Below are 20,093 nucleotides of genomic sequence, written 5' to 3' on the forward strand. Positions count from 1 at the left end.
TCTCTACTCTAAGCGAGTGTGTTTAGGGACTTCACTTTACTGTTATGGTGAACATTTGGTGGTACTGGTACAGTAGACACAGTGACGTGGTGCTTTTATGTCACCTATGAACTGTCCACGACACATGTGATGTGACGTTAGTGAAATAGCCGTGATGTGTGGTGAAGTGATTGGTGATAGTGATGTGATGGTGAAGTGCATCAAGAGAACGTGTATATGACACACATTGACGACGGAAGGCCCTGGAACGTCAGGAGCAGTTTTTCATGCCGAAAAACTCTTCAAAAGGAGGGCGTATCATTGTCATGAATTTGTTGACTTCTGGCAGAAGAGGGAGAAGTAGAGGAAGAAGAAATGAGAGAACAGACAGAGGTCAAACGAAGAAATATAGAATAAAGAAAGAAGACCATACAATGAAGGAGAATTCAATAAAGAACGCAAAGAAGAAGAGGGAGAAGAACAGGCACGAGAGGCGACGTGGCCAGCGAGGAAAAGAAGGAAGGCAGTGCGTGCTTGGAACGGGCATAGGCGCGGACGAGCGGTGGTCGAGGGAAGGCGTTCGCCTGAGGTCCGCCAGCATGGCTCCTGGAATTGTACCCCAGCCTTCGCAGCAACGCACTGTGACCTGGGATGCGTGACCAGGAGGGCGACCAGCTCGCATCAGCGAGACCCTGCTCCTGAGGACGCGCAGATGTTCTGCGGCTATGCTACATGCGTCGCGCACCGGACGACGAGCGGTACAGCCAATGCAAGTAACTGACGCGGCGGTGACCGGCAACTGCAGCCACCCGACGGTGCAACAGACGGTCGTGCTCCGGTGAAGAACTTACTTCGCGGACACGACAAGTCGTCGACCCAGCACCGGAGCTGCCACGTCAACGCTAGTAACCCGTGATGCAACTGTAAATATATTTATTTGTTTTAGGATAGTGTGCACAAGGGATGTTTGTTTATATAGTCGGGGTTTTTTCGCTACTTCTTATGTAAATAGGTTAGCGGTTTATTCGCATAAAGCATTTTTTTCGTTATCCTCGGTGTTCCTGTGTTGTGTTTAACCATCTAGAGACCATGACAACGTAATGGTTGCGCTCCTGCAAGCGTGCGTTCAGGCACCTGCCCGTCTGTCCAATATAAGACTGTCCGCTATACAACGCCGCTAGAGCAGTCAACGAATTTTTCGCGGTGTGTAATTTTGCACGAACTCCGGACCCGGTTAATCGGACTGGTCCTGATGTTCTGCTCAGACAGGTTATGCGGCACGAAAAATAAGACTGAGATACCCGCCTTCTCACCAATCTTGTTAGGTTGTGTGATATTGCATGTTTATAAGGGAGAACCGCTACCTTCTTTCTTGCTGTTGCTTGGAGGTCCGGACCACTGTTGTTTCAACTTTTTGCATAGACTTCCACGAACAGAAACGAGAAGTTGGCGGGGATAACTGACTGACTTCCATCTATCGATCTGCTAGGAGATATCACTACATAATGGTGCTGTGTAGGCATGTATCACGAGGCTATTCAATCAAGACGGCTATGCGGTCGATCTTGGGTAGGTTTGTATAATATGCGATGACATGGCCTTCATCAAGAAAGGAGCCGAGACCTTTTGTGCACTCATGACACCCAACACACAACATATTTAAACAACACAAAGCAAGATAGCTAACAATAGAAAAAGGAACGGAACATGCACAAGAAAGAGAAGTTAGCAAGAATAGGAAAATAATAAAAGACTGCAAACAGTGCGTAGAAGACATCTTCATGAGCACAAAGGAGTTTTACCGTTCAGCGGGAGGGAGGGCTGTGATCGCCGAGGTGTACAGACGTCTGCTCATCGGCTTCTGCATTTTTAATGCTTTCGCAGGCATAGGTCGGCAAAAAATTGGAGCTCACTCAGACTCACTCAAGAAATATATCTTGCTCTGAGGGCTCACTTGGACTCAGACTCACCAACATTTCCTCAACCAGACTCACTCGGACTCAGACTCACTAAACTTTGTCTCAACCGGGCTCACTCGGTTTCAAATTTACCAGCACATTACTCAGCCGCACTCACCCAGACTCACTCACAGCTTGACCTGAGTCTGAGTGAGCCGACTCATGAGTCCGTTATCGTAAAATTTGCTTTTTCGATCACGGTATCAATACTCTTTAACGCCAATATCACACATAATCGGTGATCTACGATACGCCATTTGATATTGTACCGTCTTTATAAGTTATTAGTGGTTTCAATCCAGTAAGGACATTTTCTGAAATACGCGATTGAAACTAGATATTTATATGATGAACTTCCCAGAGAGACATTGTGGGGGAAGTCATGGCACCACCCACCCCCAACTCACGCCTCTGATCAATAAATATTAAGATGGCGCATGAACCGCAGTGCGTTGAGATATATGGGAATAGACTTCAGTGTAAACGTAAGCCTGTATAAGGCTGATAGTAACATTGAACATCAGTACATAAGACCATAGGTCGGCCATAACAAGTGGAGCTCACTCAGACTCACTCAAGAAATATATTTTAGATGCGAAGTATCTTATGGCGGAGTTCAATCCGGTGGTGTGGTGGTGGTGTGCGGCGTGACCACCCTTACTGCGCATGCGCATACCCTCTCCACTCACCCTCTCCCATCCCCTCTCCACTTCCCCTCTCCCCTCCCCTTCTCCCATTTCCCTCTCCCCTGCTCCTCTCCACTCTTCCTCTGAAACGCGGGCTAGACATGCCGAAATTCTCTCCTGCGCAACGCCGCGATGAGCACCAGCGCATGCGCGTCCCCTCCCCCTCTCCTCTCCTACGCTGCCCCCCTCTCGCACGCCTGCCGACTGCGTTCCCCGCTCGCCCTGTGAGAATTAACGACCAGGCTAAAGGGAAGACAAGACGCGCGTAGCGTTCCTCTTCGCGTTCCACGACGCGAGGTCGGTAGCATGCCCAAAGAACGCCAACGGAACGCGATCGTGCAAGTGCTCAGTCTTCGCATCGCCTCATGGTCCCCTTTAGCGGGAAACGGTGTAATTTTTGCGTTTAGAGCTCACTCGAACTCAGACTCACCAATATTTTCCTGAACCGGACTCACTCGGACTCAGACTCACTAAACCTTTCCTGAGCCAGACTCCCTCGAACTCACAATCACCAAAAAGCACTAACCCGGACTCACTCACATTCACTCTCACGGCCCGATATGAGTCTGCGTGAGTCTGAGTAAGTCGACTCATGAGTGAGTTTGCCGACCTATGCTCGCAGGTAAATCGACGAAGGATCCACGCAACTTTAGCGTAAACAGTTTTGGGAAGATCCAGGTTCGAGTACAGCGTTCACGCCAGCTGCTCGCCGGGACAAAGGCGCGCCGCGCCTGCGGCGTTCCGTTTCCCAGCTACGTCGACGCTAACCAAACCCCAATCAACGATGGAATACCAGGTTGCCGGCGAGGATATTAGGCCAGAAGAAATCACCGAGGAAACGGGCTGGAGAACAGCCGGCGCCCGTGGGGTGGGAGCTCAACGGCGCGATGGCGCCTTGCATGATGGGCCGGTGCTGGAACGCGCCGGCCCGAAGGGGCATGGCGCTACTCCCAAGATACGAGTCAAACTTGGACTCATTAAAGCTTGCAGGATGCCACCGTTTCCACGAAAGGAAGTAAAGATTGTTATCAGGCCCCAGGGAGGCCTCGATATTCTGAAGATCGGTGCGCCGACGGTCACCGCCGCTAAATTCGCAGCTACCGGGATTTCGACAGAGGAGAGCATGGAAGACACGGTCTGCCCGAACCCACGACAGAATATTGTGGTTGTAATTACTCCAAGACGCGCCAACACGGACCGCTATGTTCGCATACGGCAACTGCGGAACCGAGAAATGGTTTACAAAGCCAACGCGTATGAGACGGCCCCAGAAAACACTGCCAAGGGAGTGATTCGTGGTATTCCCATTGAAGATGGACGCCAAGAGCTGGATCGCAAGACTGTCAACTCAAGAAATCCAACAGCGCCAAGAGCCAAGTGCATAGGAATGGCATACGCTGTGATAGTGGCATTTGACGGACTAAAATACCAAGTCTTGTCCGGTACGGTGCTGCGGTGATGAGATGCTCGGTGTAGCGTAAAGAGATCGACGTATGCTACAAGTGTGGCCACCTAGCGCTTGTCCTGGTCTCTTTCTTGTCCCGTGATCTTTTTTGCGCTATGGTTTCTAAAGAACGATGAACAACCAACATGCCCAAACGTTCTCCCTTCTGAAGTGGCCACCTAGGACACCGCATGGACGTGTGCCTCAATTCAAACAATAGGGTCTGCCGGCGTTGTAGACTCGCTAACCCGGATCAAGGACATCAATGCAACCCAAAGTGCTACTTGTGCGGCGGAGCGCACCTTACTGCCGACAGGACATGCAAGGCGCGGTGCAAGACTCCGTACCTGGTTCGCAAAAGATGGCGGAAGCAAGTTGAACAGAGTCAAACCACAGTGAAATACTCCCCGTCCTTGGGGCACCATTCGAGGTCTAGATACCGGAGCAGGTCCACGAGCCGATCCCGGAGCAAGGCATGGTCCGGTTCCAGGTCCGCATCCCGTCAACGATCCGGCGCTACCAAAACGGTGAGCTGTGCAGGCGTGGCTGAGACCAACCCGCGAAGGGCATCGGTATGCACCCTGAGCGTAGTAATACGAGCACTAGCAACTGTAATAAGGATAAAGCAGTGGACAACAGGGATATTGAAATGTTAAAGAACTAAAACGTCGTTATGCGTGACTTGATTCAAAGACTGGGGAACGGGCAGCCTTCGATGCCATGCCTGCTAAGTGGTCTGCAGCTACTTCGATGGACGTAACAGGCACTCCCGCAGCTAAAAACCGTGCTCTTCAACTCTCAGAAGGTGGAAGCGTCGAGCGACAAGTTAGATCAGAGATCAAAGACATGTTGGTGATGATGCAGGAGAACATCAAGAATCTTCTAATGGCCATGGCTAGTTTAGTGAGCAAGGTTGCCAGCATCGAGTTCAATGTTAACAGCCTCACGGCTGTCAGCCATCCGCAACAACCGCAGACGTTAAAGAGCAACAATACAATGAAGCTGAATTCCTACGACACATGCATGGTGGACAGGGCCCCGGTTCTCTAAACAACCATCATGGCCCCTCTCAATAACAATCTCGTTATATGGCAGTGGAACTGCAGGGGTCTCACTAACAACAAGGCATTTCTACACCGTGCCAGTGGACACGGCGGCATCGCCGTGACAATCACGCCTGACGTACCGCTGTTCATGCAGGTCCTCTGCGCGTGCCGACGCTTCATAACTGGAGACGCTGCGGAATCTATCCAAACTGATGTAACGAGCTTCGCTACGATGTCGGCCTGCCGCAATCTTTCCGTGTGGACGGATATCCCTTCCACTGAGGGCATCTGCACTCGGCAGCCTCGACCCAAGGACGATCATTTCGGCCAGCCACCCGGGAGCGCGATGACGTCACCACGCATGCCCACAAGGGTTCCTCTGCATGATTTAAGTGCGGGACCATCGCATACCTGCTTCAGTGGACACGGCGGTATCGCCGTGTCAATGACGCCTGACGTAGCGCTGTTCATGCAGTTTGGTGACCGAAAGGATGGCTTCCACAGCGATATTTTTGGTCTTATAGTGCTGCCCTGTCCACAAGTTGTAGTTGAGTGTGTGTGTGAGTGTTTTTATATTGTGGGCCTGTTGACCTTTCTGGCGATGTCGAGCAGAATCCAGGACCAATGACGGACGCTGTTTGCAAGGAAATGCTCCAGAATCACATGGAAATTTTAACTAAGCTTACTGCGGCTCAAGAAAAGCAGGATTCGTTTGAAACTTGAATCCTGTACGGGCAAAAACGGCTTCTTGTTATACAGGCGAATATGCAAAGTTTAGATGAGACTCGCAACAGGATCGGAACTCTTGAAACAATTGTGGCTGAATGTTGTAACAAATCATCTAGTCTGTTTAATCATGTGGACGATATGGATAATCGCTCAAGAAGGAATAACCTTATCATAGGGGCAGTAGCAGAAGATGAGAACAAAAAAGACATTCTATAAGACAATGTACATGATGAAATCATTCGCTCAACTCTCAAGTTGAACGTGACGTCTATAGAGAGGATATAAATTATAAATTAAAACGGCTGCGTGCTAACCATGGCACTACGGTATTACAGTAGTTATTGTACCGTGAGCCAGCAGTGCTAAAACACCCTACTGGAAGCAGAACGGCATTTACCGACTCGCCAACATTGGCGGTGTGTACGAAAAAGGCTTCGTAATGACGGCGATTGCTCCACTGCGGTCTGGGTTCAATATTTATTTTGCATAAGAGCGGTGTAAAGGCCACAATTTTCGTCATTCGCAACAACGTTCACGATGTGACCGCGCTCAAGACCGCCGTGTCTTAAGGCAAAACGTGCATTCGAACCCATTGCTAATTACGTACCGCCACCCCCAAAAATTTCTCGCGTACGTCACGCGATATATTTTCGCCGGCAAAATGGTCGGCATCTGATCGATCGTCCGTCACATGTAGCAATTAAGTGATCAAGTTTTATGCCAGCATGCGGACGGCGGCTGAAGCTCGTCATCTTGAACCGCTTCCACCATGTTTGTGTTTTCTGACATTGCAAGCGCATTCCCCGAAGTCAAAATGAAGCTACTGAGTGCCGCATCCGTGGTCACTGACGACACGATCATAGCGTCAACGCAGTTCTGAAGGCACGTGCTTGGCCATCCTCGTGAGTCGAAACGAAACTGCCAAGCACCGCATCTGGAGGAGGGGAAAAGCCCTTCTTTGGAGCACGGCTCAGCCTCCTACAATGGTGTGCGTTCTACCCAGTATGTCCTCAAGGGGCAAGGCAATTGAGAAAGGTATTCGTCATATTTTCAGCGCATCGCTTGTTGCAACGTATTGTCACATAAAAACTTTGTGTACACCGAGTGAAAACCGCATTTTTACCGTACTTCACTTGCAATAATGCTAATAAATGCGATTCTTTCTGAAAACGCGTGAGAAGCACTCTATCAACGAGGTCTTTACTACTTTCACAACGTAAGATTATGTGAAATCACTGAAGCAAATGGGCTTGTTGCCCTTCAACATAACACGCCTGTGTGTACCTACTAGAGGCTGGAATTGAGTTTAATGCCTATTTTGTCTCTTGCGCTTCCATCGCCCCACTTTGATATATCAGCTTGAACGAAATGTTAACAAGACTTTTTATAGTGTTTTTACGGTGCCTACAATTGCCTGTTTTTGCGTTTGTGCCTTAATGTCTATTTTCCCAATCGGGGCCTATATAAAAACTATTTAGCCCTAAGTTTTGCTTTCGTGTATAGTTTGAGACCATTCTTCATGTTATCGAACAACATTGACTATTCAGAACACTATGGCATTCAACCTAGTCCTTAATTTCAGCCAACTTCCGGAAAACAACCGCTAGCAGCAGTGAAATGACACGCGCCGGCCAGTATACGCCACCACTCTGAAGTGGCGCGAGCGGTCGGCGAATGCGAAACCGCAAGGAGCAAAAGGAAGAAAGGGAAATAAGGTGTGCACGCGGTTTTTTAAAGACGATAGTCTTTCTTGGAATACTTGGACGCAGAAACTTTGGTTTGTCTGTCTGTCTGTCTGTCTGTCTGTCTGTCTGTCTGTCTGTCTGTCTGTCTGTCTGTCTGTCTGTCTGTCTGTCTGTCTGTCTGTCTGTCTGTCTGTCTGTCTGTCTGTCACACGATTCAGCCACCCGGCCAAAGTTTAAGCAATTGCTGAACGCCCAGCCATCTTGAACTGGTAGCTGCGTTCATACTTGTGAACATTGGCGATCAAAAAGAAAATATTACGCATATGTGCGGCTCAACATCACTACGTAAGTATTAGGTGGTGTGTTCCTTTACTACAAAATACATAGATACGTAATTCTAAAGACCTAGTGTTTCTTAGCCGCACTGAAAATGCGACGCTATGAGCCAGATGCGGCGATGCAACATAGAGGAGGAGGACTCATCTAGTACGGCCGGCAGAAGACTATCGTCCTTCGACCACATTTGCAGCGAAGCAGGCAGATACGCGCCCACTTTTTAGTTTCACACAACGTAGCAACTCGCCCAGCAACGCATTCTATTAAGCTATCACACCTATCTCTTCTGTTCTTGTCTTCTGCGACTATGATTTCTCTAGCGCCATGTTCACACCATCAGAAGCACTCACTTCTCGTAAGAATTTCTCTCTCCCCTTTGCTCTTTTGATGATCGAAAACTTCTGCGCAACCATTCTTGTTTCGAAGCTGCTTTTGATCGTAGCCACAATATTCCGCGAAGAATGTATAGGGCGACTTAAGGACATTGATTCTGTTCGCGCTAGCCAACTGCCCGATCGCACAACAAGCCTCCAGGTCGCCAGGGTTAATCTCGTTACCACGTCCAATACATCTTGCCAAGAAGCCTTCCTTCTATCAATTGATTTGGACCTGCCTATCGCTCAACTGACCCAACTCTTCAAGCTTCTCGACTGCTTTCGGACGTCTTTCGACTACAAGCAGACCAGTTTGGGCCGAACGTGTGCAATCGTTGATCCTATAGACACCGGCAGCCATGCACTCCTGTGCCAGAGTTCATACCGGGTCTCTCACGCTGAACGCAGGGTTATTGATGACCAAGTGGCCGATATGCTTAGTCGTGGCGTCATACAGCCGTCCCACAGTCCTTGGGCCTCCCCGGTGGTAATTGTGAAAACGAAGGACGGTAGCATCCGATTCTGCGTTGATTATAGGCGCCTTTACAAGGTCACACGCAAAGACGTTTATCCGCTTCTCAGAATCGATGACGTGCTCGACTGTTTGCAAGGAGCAGAGTTCTCTCCTTCGCTGGACTTTCGATTGGGGTACTATCAGGTACCCATGGATGAAGCTGCCTGCCCCAAAACTGCGTTCGTAAGCCCTGACGGCTTGCACGAGTTCAACGCGATGCCGTTTGGCCATTGCAATGTCCCCGCCGCCTTCAAGCGTCTTATGGACAACAGATTTCAAGGTCTCAAGTGGCACATCTGCCTTTGCTATCTCGACGACGTCGCAGTTTTTTCAAAGGCCTTCGACAACCATCTCCTTTGCCTCACAAGTGTCCTAAAATGTCTCATGCCCCTGACACACGGGCAAAAGTAATGTGCTTTGAAGTAAACCACTTTTGTCGCCCAAATGGACCATTTGCAGAAAGGAGTTGCGCCGATGACACACGGCACCGGACTAGTGCTTTAGGTGGTTCCTCAGAAGAACGCTGAAAATAAATGGCGCTTCTTGTGCGAGCGATGTCTTTTTAAAAAACCTGCGCATGTAGATCGCTTTTAGCGATACCAGAACTCGAAAACCTTTGTTTTTAATGTTTGACTGCTTATATTGCTCACGATCGTATTTTTTTCTGTTCTTTTTTTTGCATTTTCGCAGCGACCTCGATTGGTTTTGCAACTATGAACAGTCGGTGTTTTGGTACCCACGTTCTTGCCGTCCTTTCTCACGTTTGTGTCAGTGCCGGCGTGCGGCGTTTTATTCATAGCGTTATGCACACAACTGTGATCACGTGATGGTTTAGCGGAGTAATTAGCGACAGCGATAAAGGAAGAGTTGTGGTAACCCTGACGCTTGTTGCTCTCGGATTTCTTCATGCTTAGATTACCGCAGCGCAGGCGAAAATCAAACGACTACTCGCCAGAGTCTTTACAAAAGAGCGCAGAGACGCGCCTTGACATTACAAGAGCGAACAAATGCACACAACAGAGGCGACCGAAGCCAGCGCACACCCGACGCGCTTCTCGCTAAGCGTTCTTGTGGGACGCGGACCGCGTATGGCAAACACGCCGATGAGCGTCCCTTGCAGCGCACTCGCAGGTAGCGTGGAGTCGCGTGTTCCTCGATAAGCGAGTTGACCTTGCAGATCGGGTTTTGCAGGCACGGTGATAACACACACTGAAGACACCAACGTGGCGGCGCCAGTGACGTGATGCGGGCGTGCGAGAGTATAGCTGCTGTAAACATTTACTGTTTAACAAATCGTTTCACTACTGAAAATGAAAACATTTTCTCTAGGGGAAGAAATCCCGGGGCAACCCAGCATTGTGACACGCTTTCTTCTATTGATCAGCTCTGCACACTCTGTGCGAGAGTACTCCCTTACTGCCCGAAAAGTAGTTGCGGGATCTGCTTTCCGGAAAAGAACCTTTGCCGGAAAGGAGCTACTCCTTTGTCGTGTGTCACTGCGCCTAAACGCCTTTCCGGAAGATGTCCCTTTGTCTAAAGGACTTTAGAGTACCCGTGTGTCAGGGGTATCACACAGGCTGGACTACATCTGAACTTGAAGAAGTGCCCGGAAGCTCGCAATCTTCGTCGCCCGGAAACTCACCGTCTAAGGGCATGATGTCAGCAAGGACGGCGTTCTACCCGACCCTGCAAAGCTCCGCGCTGTCGGCGAGCTTCCCAAGCCGTCGGCCCTGAATGAAGTCCGGAGCTCCATAGGCCTATGCTAGTATTTTTGGCGATTCATTCGTAATTTCACATCCGTAATGGCCCCTCTAACACGCCTACTTGCTGACAGCCACAGTGTCACGTCATGGTCTTCCGCTTGCGACGACGCATTCGCGAAATTACGTCATCTACTGACATCGCCACCGATTCTCCGTAACTTTGATTCAGGCGCCTCTACTGAAATCGACACGGACACCCGTGGAGTTGGCCTTGCGCCATTCTTGCTCAACGCAAGTCTCGCTTAGACAAGTACGTCGTTTCTAACGCAAATCGCACTCTCACCAGAGCTGAAGAGAATTATTCGGTCACGGAGAAAGAATGTCTCGCCATCGTTTGGGCAATCACAAAATTCAGACCTTACGTTTATGGCCGCCCATTTGATGTCGTGGCTGATCACCACGCCCTCTGCTGGCTATCGGCACATTATACCTTTCTTTTTTTTTGCTTTTACCTGAAATAAACTTCAATTTCAACTAAAAGATCCACCTGGTCGTCTAGCTCATTCGGCATTACGTCTCCAAGACTACGACATCCGTGTCGTCTACAAGTCAAGCCGTAGACATTCAGATGCCGACGCACTTTCTCGCTCTCCACTTCACCATGACTGTGGAAGTCGATCTGTTTCCAGCTACGATTCTGCGTCCCTTACACACGCTGACATGCCTTCTCAGCAGCGCCAGGACCCTTGGATAGTATCTTTAATGGAGTTCCTATCTAAGTCGTCCCACAGTCCCACGTACCGCCACTTGTCCGCTGCGGCGCACAGCTCGACATTTTCCCATCCGCGAGGGGCTCATGTACCACCGCAAGTACTTACCTGATGGTCGCAAATGGTTGTTCGTGATTCCGCGCCATCTACGTGCCGCTATCTGCGCCTCCTTTCACGCGGATCCCCAATGCGGCCACGCTAGTGTAGTCAAAACTTATGCATGCCTCCGCCTGCAGTACTACTGGCGTGGAATGCACCGCTTTGTCCGCCAATACGTGCGTTCATACTGCGAGTGTCAACGCCGGAAGAGCCCACCGCGTACAGTCACTGGACTGCTCCAGCCGTTGCTTTGTCCCTCCTGGCATTTTGATCGCACCGGAATTGATTTGTGCGGCCCCCTCCCGTACACACCTGACGGGAACCGCTGGGTTATTGTCGCTATTGATCACCTGACACGGTATGCTTACACTGCTGCGCTGCCAGAGGCCACATCGTGTGAAGTCGGCCTATTGATACTTCACAAACTTGTTCTTCGCCACGGCGCGCCTCGCGAGCTACTCAGCGACCGCGGACGCACATTCCTCTCTGAAGCCGTAGAAGCCCTCCTGCCTGAATGCAGCGTTGTGCATCGGGCCGTCAGAGTGCACTATCCACAAACCAGCGGAATGACTGACCGCTTAACCACACACTAGGCGACATGCTGTACATGTACGTCTCCGTTGATGACACCAACTGGGACCGCATACTACGCTTTGTTACGTACGCTTACAATAGCGGCACTCAGTCTACGACGATTTTCTCCCTTCTTTCTTCCTTATGGTCGCAAACCTTCCTCATTTATGGGCACCATTCTTCTGTATCGCCAGGACGCATCAGAGTCCACAACTCTATCTGAAGTCGCCACCTATGCCGAAGAATGCAGGCAGCTCGCACGTTCCTTAACCGCACAAGCCCGACCACGCCAGAAGGACCACCATGACGCAACCCTGCCTCCCCAGTCATATTCGTTCCCTACTCCGGCTCATGGCCTTTGCACAAAGCTATTGCCTAAGTACGAAGGACGCTACCGTGTCCTATGTCAAGCATCCCCGGTCAACTATAATGTCGAGCCCGTTCAATCATCCGCAGACCATCGCCGCCATGGCCGTGACACTGTTCATATCCACCGACTGAAGCCGCTCTGTGACCCACCAGTCTCACCTTTTCCTTCGGTCGCCAGGACCGCTGTAGAATGAATATGTAGAATGAATAGGGTGCAGACAAGAGCGCCAGCGAAAGACGAAGACGAGGACGCTTTTTGGTACTCGTGCTAGCTCCGTTTCGTTATTAAATGCGAAGCATTTCTTAGCGAACTTCTGCGACTTTGAGCGTATCTATCTATCTATCTATCTATCTATCTATCTATCTATCTATCTATCTATCTATCTATCTATCTATCTATCTATCTATCTATCTATCTATCTATCTAGCCGCCTAAGATTTCGTGCTCTCCTGGTCGCTTGGTTCATCGAATGTGCACCAAAATTGGTATGGCGTAACATGACTGTATGGCGAACATAAATGACAAGTCATAACATGAAAATCATGACACGCATGTCATGTACAGCATGATTTACATGCTACGCTCATGGTGCGCTGGCGGCCGTTTCGCTAGCTTTATATACACCAAAATTGGTATCTTGCGACGTGAACGTGTAACGAACATAAATAAGTCGAGATAACATGAAAATCATGACACGCATGTCATGTACAGCATGACTTACGTGGCACGCTCATGGGGCGCTGGCGGCAGTTTCGCTAGCTTGATCTACCCCGAAATTGGTATTGCGCGACGTGACTGTATGACGAACATAAAAACTCGAGTTAACATGAAAATCAAGACACGCATGTCATGTACAGCATGACTTCCGTGCCACGCTCATGGAGCGCTGGCGGCCGTTTCGCTAGATTTATATACACCAAAATTGGTATCTTGTGACGTGACTATGTAAGGAACATAAATAACACGAGTTAACATGAAAATCATTACACGCATGTCATGTACAGCATGGCTTACGTGCCACGCTCATGGAGCGCTGGCGGCACTTTCGCTAGCTTGATCTACCCCGAAATTGGTATTGCGCGACGTGACTGTGTGACGAACATAAAAACTCGAGTTAATATGAAAATCATGACAGGCATGTCATGTAGAGCATGACTTCCGTGCCACGCTCATGGAGCGCTGGCGGCCGTTTCGCTAGATTTATATACACCGAAATTGGTATCTTGTGACGTGACTATGTAAGGAACATAAATAACACGAGTTAACATGAAAATAATGACACGCATGTCATGTACAGCATGGCTTACGTGACACGCTCATGGGGCGCTGGCGGCGGTTTCGCTAGCTTGACCTACCCCGAAATTGGTATTGCGTGACGTGACTTTGTAACGAACACAAATAACACGAGTTAACATGAAAATCATGACACGCATGTCATGTACAGCATGGCTTACGTGCCACGCTCATGGGGCGCTGGCGGCGGTTTCGCTAGATTTATATACACCAAAATTGGTATCTTGTGACGTGACTGTGTGACGAACATAAAAACACGAGTTAACATGACAATCATGACTCGCATGTCATGCACAGCATGACTTACGTGCCACGCTCATGTTGCGCTGGCGGCGGTTTCGCTAGATTTATATACACCAAGATTGGTATCTTGTGACGTGACTGTGTAATGAACATAAATAACACGAGTTAACATGAAAATCATGACACGCATGTCACGTACAGCATGACTTACGTGCAACGCTCATGGGGTGCTGGCGGCCGTTTCGCTAGCTTGATATGCACCAAAATTGGTATCTTGTGACGTGACCGTGTGAGGAACATAAATAACACGAGTTAACATGAAAGTCATGACACGTATGTCATGTACAGCATGACATGCGTGCCACGCTCATGGGGCGCTGGCGGCCGTTTCTCTAGCTTGATCGACGCCGAAGTTGGTATTGCGCGACGTTACTGTGTGACGAACATAAATAATAGGCGTTAACATGAAAACCATGACACGCATTTTCCTCAATGACATACAAGACGATATATGCAGCTCTTTGCTGGCTGCTTCGCATTACATCGATTCCCACAATGCGTGGGATCTGCCGGCTTTTTTTGGTTGCTAACAAGTTGTAATGCGTCACATGTGACCAAGTCAGCCTAGCGGCCGCGCCATTCGTTATGTGCTGAGTATCAAATAGAAGTTGTTCAAAACAACTATACACGGCATAAACACAAAGCAGCAGCTCCACAACAACATATGCGCAGCCAGGTTGCACGGTGGAGCAAGCTTTGTCTTGCGATCAGACGCCTCACAAACCCGCAGCAGCGGCCACTCGACGCTGCGGGCGCTCACATTACATGAGTGCCGCTTCGATTGTCGGCGAGCTGCGCTTACGAGTGAAAACTACGCTCAGAGGACGAATGAGATAAGGAATGCATCACTGTGAATTGTAAACGTTGTTCATTGCCAACAGGGTCCACATTATGCAACCAAAACGCTGTCGGGAGTTTTGCAGTGAGCGCCTCCAGTACAACACGCATGTATTTTATATGCGAATGCATTCCTTAGTCGGGCTATGTAAGGCATCCGGCGTTGTCCGCGCGCCTCTCCGCTCATAGCAACAGCTGCGGGCGCGCGCGCTTATCCTCGCCCCTAGCAACCGGAGCAGGTGGTGCGGGCGGAGTAGCGGAGAGTGAGTGGAGAGGAGGAGCGCGCTCTGTCGTGTGAGGGCGCTCGCATTGCTGGAGCTCGGCCAGTGCAAATTTTTTTTCCAAGTGGCATTGGCTCGGCGGAGCTCCCGCGTGTGTGTAGAGGGTAGGTGCAGTGCTTCGCCGCTCCTTCTCTCGCCGTTCGCTCTCTCTCCTCCCTGCGCCACCGCCTCAATGCAGTGCGTTTGAAATGCGTTTGTAGCGTTTATGCTGCCTTGGCACAGCTTGAAAACAGCGCGTTCTAAACGCGTTTGTGCTGCATTGAAGGGGGTGGCAACATCCATGAGGTGATTACGAACGCACGTAGGAAGCATTCGTTGAAAGAGGCGCCCAAAAGGGAGACACTTTAGCGCGTCGATGTGTCCAGCTTTAAGCCATTAAAATTGCTACACCATGTACTCTCGGCGCAATAAATGCCTTCGCATTTCTTCACGATTGCCTTCGGGGAGGTGGGGACATTTTTTTCTCTTGCTGTTATGTCCGCAGCCGCAATATATCGAGATAAACGCAGGGCTTGCATTGAATATCATACCTGCGAGATACACAATAATACAGTATTGTAAAATCGGTACTTTCATAACGCAATGTTGTAAAATCGGTACTTTCATAACGCAAAAAACTTGCGCACACTTCTGTTCACAGCCGGCTGACACCAGTGTTCTGGCACGACTAGGAGAACAACACCAGAGTTGTTCGACCATCTTGAGCACGTATGACAGCTTTCCTTAGATCTCATAAGCTTGCTTTGGTGTCATACGTTGTCGACATGGTGAACTTAATTATTTTTAGACGATCCGGAGAGAGGAAGCAGCACATGTGCGCACTACTGGAGGCGCTCACTGCAATCATGGTGACATCATATTGACGTCATCACTAAAGAAGCTCTCGATTGGCCCTTATACGAACGATATCAGTTGTGGATTGTCTCCTACGCTTCTTTGCCATGCAGTCGCACGCCCGCTCTGGCTTCGCTCGCATGACTGCTAATTCCACTTCAATTTGCGCGTTTAGAACTGCTCTATCGGAGACACCAGCGTGTAGCGGAAACGCGCGAAATTCTGATAGGCTCAACGATTAGTCCAGACATTCTCCACGTGTTTTATGATGATTGAGGTGGCGAGGAGAGCGATAGCGCCTGTAAGAAGGGTAGTGTAGACAAGAAAGAAACCACTGAGCTTCTTAGATTTATACGTCCGGGGCTGCATTCATTTTTCTCGCGGACCACCCGGAAGCTCCACCCATTGGTCCGGGACCGCTCAGGTATATGTTCGTTTTCCGCGTGCCTGGCGGCCTACGGACGGCTCGGGACTGTCCGAACGATTTCTGGCAAACGACGGCGCGGTGCATCACGCGTGCGGCCATCTTGAGTTGGACACGGGAAATGTTCGACATGCTCTTGCTCTCTCTTTGCTTATCTTTCCGTTTGTCGCACGTTTCCTTATTTCGCATTCTTTTCGCACCCATTTCTTGATGTTGACGCCGCGAGCCGCGTCGAGCATGTGCGTATTTCTGAAGGAACGGGAAACACGAGCGCTGCTCGCCAGAAAAAACAGCGACGGAACGCCCACGCGTGTCTTCGATGCGCGCGCCCTCCATTAGTTTAGTAGGTAAGATGTGCCGCAACGCCATGGCCTCCGAGATTAGCCTGGCGGCGGCGCCGCCTGCTAATCTCGGAGGCCATGGCAACGCCAACAGGTATCATTCACGATCTAACCACCATTGCGGTCTGGATTGGGTCGGCGTTGTAGCTGGCGTTACAGCCATAGACGCAGCAGAGAGCCTGGCAGACGCCTTCGCAGACGCGGCTGCAGCGTTTCAAGCGCGCAGTACGCAGACGGCCCGAGGCCTCTCGGGACTCTTGGATCACGTAATAATGGCGCCACGTGACGTAGTTACCTATGAGTCGAGGCGTCCGTGGGCCGCCGGCGACTGGTCCGGGACTTGGTAAATCGAAGAAGCTCACTCTGTTGTGCTTGAACTCGGAGTTGTTTAGGGGCCCTTTAGGGAGCGTATGGCGAAACGCATCTTTGGCGTCACATTTTCGTGAAGCCAGAATTTTCCCGACAAGCACAATTATCCATGTCGGCTCGACATTTTTGTTTCCCTGCAGAGGCTTTTATTCCTCCGCCACTACACAATCGTATAACAACGGGCAGCAGCCACGACAGGCGTGCCGCCGCATCGGCCAATGGCGAACCGGCCTCCGCTGTTACTTTTGGCCTACGCGTTGTCTACAGAAGCAGAGATCCATCGGAAACTAGCTTATAAAAGCTACGCTGTAAAACTAATACGTACCAATTCACATAGTTCTCATTTTTTCAATGTAGCAACGTGCTAGCAAATAATGCGACTCGTGTTTACCTGATGAACCCAGAACTTGGTGATCGGAGCGCTCCACATCAGGTAAATCATCTTGTAAATCGCTGGGTTCGTTCGGATAAACGTGCCTTCCTGCGCCGCTGTGACTCCCGAGTCGTAACGGTCAGCTTTCCTGTCGAGAGAATAAAATCCGTATAGTTTGTACACGCTCTCCCGTAAGGTTACATCGCAAGCTTCGAGGAGTGCATAACATTCAGTTAAAAAATGTATAACGCCTTAGAATAACAGAGCTGATCTAGTTGGTAAGTAGCCCCGCCACGGTGGTCTAGTGGTTATGGCGCTTGGCTGCTGACCCGCAGGTCTAGGAATCGAATCCCGGCTGCGACGGCTGCATTTTCGAAGGAGGCGAAAATGTTTGAGGCCCGTGTACTTATATTTAGGTGCACGTTAAAGAACCCCAGGCAGTCGAAATTTCCGGATCCCTCTACTACGGCGTCTATCATAATCATATTGTGGTTTTGAAACGTTAAACCTCAGATATTATTACTATTCATGTTAAAAAAAAACGTACAAAAACGGACACAAGATAGATAATTCAAGACACCACAGACGCCGACTAACAAGTGAAAAAAGGCGCACAGCGGTAGAAAATAAGGTAGACAAAATCTTATCTGTGCAGCAAGCAATAACTATCACTCCGGCACGCGTGGTTTTCTACGTGAGGAATAAATGTTCAGGCATCTCATTTCCTCTATATGCAAGTGTATCGACAGTTCGCACACCCATGCGCTACCGCTATTATCCGTATGCCAGGCCGCAACTGTTAGACGCGTTTCTTTATTCCTCTGCCTGTATAATGAATGAATGAATGTGACCTTTGTTGAAATACAAGGACGAATCTTGGTCGCTGTTGTGGATAAGGTGACATAAGCTCTCGCAAGATGCCTGTATAAAACTGCGCGTGCATGAAATCTCGGCGTGCACTTGCACTCACGACCATGTAAAGGTAGATCGGATAATGAACCTCCGGTTAGCGATCTCTTAGGTTCCATCAATATCTGGCTAACAAGTCGACCCCTCTGCCCAACGTTGAAACGGCAGCAGCTAAAGGGACCTTATATTACACACCTGTAGAGCAATCAGTAAATTGGTTGGCATTTTTTATGAAACAAATGTCAGTGACCTTCTTGTCTATTCTCCGCTCATTCTTTCTCTGCATGTAGGCGCATATCTTACCTAGCTTATAGGCAGCTGTAAAAACAACATTAATGCCGTATCTCCCTCCCAATTTCATTAGCCTGTGAGATACGCGAATAATTTAAGGAACACCTACGACATGCATGTTACCAATACTTTCTGCAACCCAGCTTGGAGCTAATAGAACGGACTGCTTTAAACGTTCAGCAACAGTGGTCACTGCAACAAGAGGATAACCTCCATTTAAAAGACGCGTGACCTGTCCGTTAAAGCTGGCACTCCTATTGTACTCACATGACTTGGTGAGTGAAGATTTAAGGAATGACATGGCTATACCTTTTTTAAGAACATTAGGATGTTTCGACGAGAAGTTGAACAGCGGTTTTGAAGATCTGGGAGAATACTGCCAGCATACCTGGTTCTTCTGGAAGGTTAAGGAAATTTCTAGAAATGGTATTCCATTATTCTGGGGCAAGTCTTTAGTGAAGTTCAGCCCAGCTCCATTTATTTAAAAGTGTTCGCTCACTGAGGTAGCCACGGATTCATAGCCGTCACCACTACGGAAACTGTGTAATTGTCCACGTATCGAACGACCGGAATAATATAACCAGGTAAAGCGTCCTCTAAATGTTTGACAATCTTGCTCAGGTAAAAGTCGCTAAGAATCGGAGCAACCTTAGAACCAATGCAAATTTCCGATTTCTGCACATATACGTCCTCCTTCCAGCCAACCAGCGTGGACTTAACCACAAGTAAAGGAGTTCTCGAATACCTCCCGCAGACGCACAGAAATCGAGTTTGCTCACAAGAAGTTAAACTTGTGAGCCGTTTTCTGAAACCATCTATGGGACATGCGATGACGATTTGTGCCATACTTACCGATGAACCCTGGAATCAAGTTGGGTTCTACCGCGAATGCCTCAAGGCCCGTTGCTCTATTTATTTTTATTTATTTATTTTCAAATACTGCAGCCCAATGCAGGGCTATTGCAGGAGTGGGGTACATACAATAGGAAAGAATAACAGTAACATCACAACAAGTTCTTCTTCAGAACAAATATCGCCACCTCTTGAGCACAATCGGGTACATAAATGAAAAGAAGAAGAAAAAATAGGACAACAATGTCATTCAAGTGCCTCCAAAAAATCTGTCTGATACATTTCACGAACAGAACCGGGTAGATTGTTCCAGTAGACAATAATTTTCGGAAAAAAACTGTATTTGATCATATTAGTACGTGCGAAGAATGGCCTTATGTTAAGATTGTGACCACGTCTAGTTGCAAGAGCATTAGCATACACGATGTAATTATCATTAGATAGCCGGCATGATGAATGAACATAAGAGTGCAAAAGTTTCAAAGAGTCAATATCACGCCTAGCGCACAATGGAGATAACTTCAAAGATATCATTGCAGATGAGGGCGAAAAATCATGGTCGTAGCGATGAAAAATGAAGCGAACAGATTTCCTTAGGACAGATTCAATTTTATTCACGTCACACACTTTGTATGGATTCCACACACACGAAGCGTACTCTAATATAGGGCGGATCAGTGTTTTGTACATTAGTAATTTGGTGGATTTTGGCGATGCAGA

At 49.0% G+C, this 20,093-nt stretch overlaps 1 protein-coding gene across 1 annotated transcript in view; it reads right to left on the bottom strand.

Annotated features, from left to right (window-relative positions):
* The window catches only part of LOC119382222 (transient receptor potential cation channel subfamily M member-like 2), a 307,967-nt gene that overhangs the window by 204,511 nt on the left and 83,363 nt on the right, over positions 1–20,093 (bottom strand). The window lies entirely within an intron of this gene.

Source organism: Rhipicephalus sanguineus, chromosome 2, assembly GCF_013339695.2.
Source record: "Rhipicephalus sanguineus isolate Rsan-2018 chromosome 2, BIME_Rsan_1.4, whole genome shotgun sequence".
In the NCBI taxonomy this organism is placed as follows: Eukaryota; Metazoa; Arthropoda; class Arachnida; order Ixodida; family Ixodidae; genus Rhipicephalus; species Rhipicephalus sanguineus.